Source organism: Rattus norvegicus, chromosome 5 (genome assembly GCF_036323735.1).
Source record: "Rattus norvegicus strain BN/NHsdMcwi chromosome 5, GRCr8, whole genome shotgun sequence".
Taxonomy (NCBI): Eukaryota; Metazoa; Chordata; class Mammalia; order Rodentia; family Muridae; genus Rattus; species Rattus norvegicus.
The window spans coordinates 141,978,503-141,983,050 of record NC_086023.1 but is presented as its reverse complement, the minus strand read 5'-3'; the positions used below and the strand labels follow the sequence as shown (position 1 = coordinate 141,983,050).

At 46.5% G+C, this 4,548-nt stretch overlaps 1 long non-coding RNA gene across 1 annotated transcript; it reads left to right on the top strand.

The window, feature by feature from the left end:
• Window positions 1-726: 726 nt before the first annotated feature.
• Window positions 727-4,339, top strand: LOC120103175 (uncharacterized). Its single transcript, XR_005505276.2, has 4 exons — window positions 727-818; window positions 1,383-1,430; window positions 1,800-2,009; window positions 3,730-4,339. It is a non-coding gene; the product is annotated as an uncharacterized LOC120103175 (long non-coding RNA).
• Window positions 4,340-4,548: the final 209 nt, after the last annotated feature.

Here is a 4,548-nt window from a genome sequence, read left to right as displayed (position 1 = left end):
TCCTGTGTTTGCATCTTTTGGTTCTCAAATAATGCGAGGCTATGGGACCTTCTGGATATTACTAGCTGGCAGACATAGGGCTGTAAGACCATGGCTCCAGATCTGTAGAACTCACCCTGGTCCCAGCCTGAGCTCTGAATTTCCTGTTTTATGTCATTAATAATCTGTGCAGAAAGCTCCCACTGTTCCATTCCCCTCCCACCTCTCCCTCCCCTTACCATGCTTTGCCTCCCCACTACTCCCCCCACCCGTATCATGCCTCCTCCATCCATACCATGCCATTGCCCTTCCCCCACGTGCCAGACCTCCCTCTAAACCATGTCTACCCCCTGTCCTGCCATGCCTTCCTTATAAACGAGGAGCTGAACCTCTGAAAGCCTGGAGCCAAAAGAAATCCTTCTATAAGTTGCTTCTATAAGGTATTTTGCCATAGAGACCAGAAACCTAACTAGTGTACTGTCTCTGGGGAACTCTCATCTTTGAGTCTCTGGACCACTTTCTATTTCACCTTTATCCTTTTCCATCATGTCCCTTAGAAGCAGGGAGCATCCCCAGGCTCCAGATGAAAAATGCCACGGAGATGTCTGCCACAGGAAAGAGTGAGGGGCGAGACGGCTAGGATGACACAGGCTTTGCTTAGATGGCGGCAATGTTCACAGCCTGCTGGCCACAGGGTTCGAGGGCCAAGAAAGCCCTCTTTGTTCTGGGCAGACAGTGCAAAGCCTTGTTGCCATAGCAGCCACTGCCACTTCCTGTACTCATCCGGGACAGCAGCTCAGCTGGGTCTGGGTTCAGGCCCTGAGAAGCAGGCAGTGGAGGTCAGCCTTGGACGTGGGGGGTCTGAGTCACTGAGACCCCGAGAGGGACAGAGGTCGATAGTCATCAGGGAAGCCTTCCTGTGTGTGTCCTCTGAAGTTGACCGAGCGGCCAGCCAGGGACTGGGGATCCAGCCCGGCCAGGCTTTGGGGACACAGCTGCTGAAACAAAGCTGCCAGCTGTTTATGTCTTTTGTAATCAAGATGGCAGAGGGGCCTGAACTTGGGGGGACCCTGGAGGAAGTGGGAGAGAGGATTCCCTTTTGAGAATGAAAAATGAGACAGAGCATGAACAGTGCTAAGGACAGTGTTGGCTAAAGGAGTCACTCCATACCGAGTGGTTAGTGACAGTCTTAGGGCCAGCTTGACAGAAACATGAAGTTTGTAAGTCTGGGTTGAGCACTTCCTCCCCTCACCCTCGCACCTGAGTGCCGTGACCACCTTGTTGTGGGTGCAGGGGAGAAATCCAGCTTGGGAGTCAGGCAGTTGGGATCCAAACCTATTCCCACCACTTGCCCTCTGAGTGACCTTGAGTTGTCTCTGTCTGTGTGTCCATCTCCCTTTCAGTTCTACAGCGCTATGAAAGCATCGTAAGGACCGCACAAACCAGCTGAGGTGAGTGAAGAACGCCAAGCCAGGTTGGTGCTACGTACATCTTGTGAAGTCAAGGAGTCTGGCAGGGTGAAGAAACTCGATTGATGCTTCTCTGGAGCCCTTGAGGCTGCTGAGGTCCCCCCCCCCCCCTTGCTGGGTTGGAAGCTCAGCGGTGTGGCTGAGTCTGGGGGCTCGTCCTCAGTAGGCCCCTGTCCTGTCTAGCTAAGTTGTCTACTGTGATGGAAGTCCATCTGTCTGAACAGCCAATGGGCTAGCTGTTCAGCTCCCCTAATCACTCATTGGCTGGCTTCTTGGACTGTGTTGAGATGAACTGAAGTTGTCTTTCCAAAATCAGCCATATTGATTTTTGTTCACTTTCCTTTCTTAAAGTTGGGGCCTCACTCTGTATCCCTGGCTGGTCTGAAACGTCAAGAGATCCATCTGCTCTGCCTCCTGAGTGCTGGGATCAAAGGCGTGGACCACCACCCTTGGCCTTCATTCACCTTTGGACGAAGGGTGACACTCTTAGGTGGATGCACACTCATCAGCTGGAATGAACCAGAGGATACACAGCACTGAGGTCACTGGTTTCTAAGGCAAGTTTTTATTATTATTGTTTTGTATTTTGTTACTTTTAAAATTATGTATATGCAGTGTGTGTGTGTGTGTGTGTGTGTGTGTGTGTGTGTGTGTGTTCACGCCTATGACTGCAGGTGCCCACAGTGGCCAGAAGAGGGCATCAGATCCCCTGGCACTGGAGATGGAGGAGGTTGTGAGTCACTGGATATGGGTGCTGGGAACTGAACCCAGGTCCTCTAGAGGAGCTGAGTTGAGCTCTTCACTGCTGAGCCCTCTCTCCAGTCCCACACAGGCAAGTCATAAGTAACCTATAGGAAAGTGCCAAGTTGTCTTCCAAAGTCATTATCCTATTTGCGTTTCCATAGCAACAGATGAGAGTCTCGGTTGTGTTGTGTTTTTATCAGAGCTTGGTACTACCTGCTTTAATTTTTTTTTTTTTCAGCCAGTTCAATCAATACGTTACAGTATCACATTATGGTTTTAATTTACATTTCCCTAATGATTAATAATATTGGACTCTTTTAATTAATTAACATTTTCCACCCACGTATCTTCTTTGGTGAAGTATCTGTTCAGAATTTTGCTCGTTTCTAATTTGGGTTGTGTTTTCTTATTATGGAGTTTTAAGTTTTATATATTTATTTAATGTATAGGAGTACTCTATCCGCATGTACACCTGCATGCTGGAAGGGCATCCGATCCCATTACACATGGTTGTGAGCCACCATGTAGTTGTTGGGACCTGAACTCAGGACCTCTGGAAGAGCAGCTGGTGCTCTTAACCACTGAGCCATCTCTCCAGCCTCCTAATTTTTCAAATTTTTATGAATCACATTTTTAGTGTTTCTGGTATAGGTCAATTTTCTTTTTTTGTGTCTTTCTTTCCTCCCTCCCTCCCTTTCTCTTTTTTTTTTTCTCACCCCCTCCTCCTTCTTTTGTGGCTTATGGATGCAGTTAGTCCCTGCAGCTTGTTGGAAAGACCGTTGCTGCCTCCCTGTATTACTGTAAGTCAGTCACATATGTAGGACCCCGTTGCCGCACCTTGTTCTTTTCCGTTGAGCGCTCATTAGGATTACCCTTTACCAACACCCCAGGTTGGGACTAGTCTAGCTTTGTAGAAAATCTTACCCGCAGTCAGTGTGAACTCTCCAACCTTGTTGCTTTTTCAAAATTGCCACTTTGTTTCTACATATAAAGACCAGACGCAGTCTGTTGAGTTGTATTTTTAAATCGCTCTATGATTTTGATAGGGATTTGGACTGCAGAACAGCTTTCAGAAAGTTGGTGTCTGTAATATCATGTCTTTCTGCTTACGTATGCCCCACCTGAGTTCTTTTAGACAGTTTTATATTTGCTAAGATATGGACATTCCACTTATTTGGTAGATTACAACATTATTTCAAAATTTAGGAGTGGTGCTGTAAATGGTACTTTCAACATTGTAATTTTTTAATTGTTCGTTGCTGGCATATGAGTCAACACTGGGTTTTGTACATGATTTTGTACATTACAATCTTGCTATCTTTTCTATTAGCTTTTGCATAGCTGCTTTGCAAATTACCTGATTTTTCTATGTAGACAATTGTGCTATCCACTTATAGAGACAAGTTTGTTTTTTCCTTTTTATTCTGTACCCGTTTAACTGATTTTTTTTTTCCTCGTCTTATTACACTGGCTAGCGTTTCTAATTCAGTGTTGAATAATATGAGCTGCATTTGATGCTTCTCTTGCTTGCAGGCAGCTGCTTACTGGTGTTTCTGCTCTTGGCTTTCTGAACCTCCCAGCACAGACCATCTGAAGTAATCTTCGTAGATCAACTAGAACAACAGGCGGGCTCCTGATCACAGCCCACAGAACGCTACTGTAGGCTGCCTGCTCTCCTCTCTGCCTCTCCCCTCTCACTTGCTGCTCCTCAACTATTGCCCCATTTCCAGATCTTATTCAAATGTGCTGAGCATGCCCTTAATTTGGGACTTTTCATCTTTGCTTTTCCCTTGGGCACCCAGTTCTCTTGTTGGTTCTGGTTGCCTTCTCCGCATTACAAGCTAATACAAGTCTCTGCATTAATGATCCTCTAACCATTCTTTTTCTATTTTATCTCTTTCACAGTACTTGTTGGTGCCTAAAATGATCTCCTATGTGTTTGCTTTCTATTTCTATCCGTGTTATGCGCTAAATTAATGTCCATCCAAATAAAGTCCTCGATTTGGCTTGGAGGAGCTCGGTTAAAAATATTTCCTCTGCTACATGCTTAGGGTGGACATGGCAATGACTTTGACCAAGGAGCTAGAAACGGGAATGTCTGGGTGAGACATCTATAAAGGCTAATTAAAGAGAAGAGCCATCTGGGACATGCCTTCTGCTCTTTGTCCTTCTTTGTGTGTGGAACGAGATGGCTGCTTCCTTGAGATTATGGGCAGCCATTGACTCTTGCCACAGAAACGCTGCAAAACAAACCACCCCAAACGCTGTGCACCAGGAATCTCCCAGTTGGCTGCACTTCAGTGGTCCTGCCTGGGCCAGGCTGTTTAGCTCTGCTTTGTGCTGTAGCAGCTGAGGC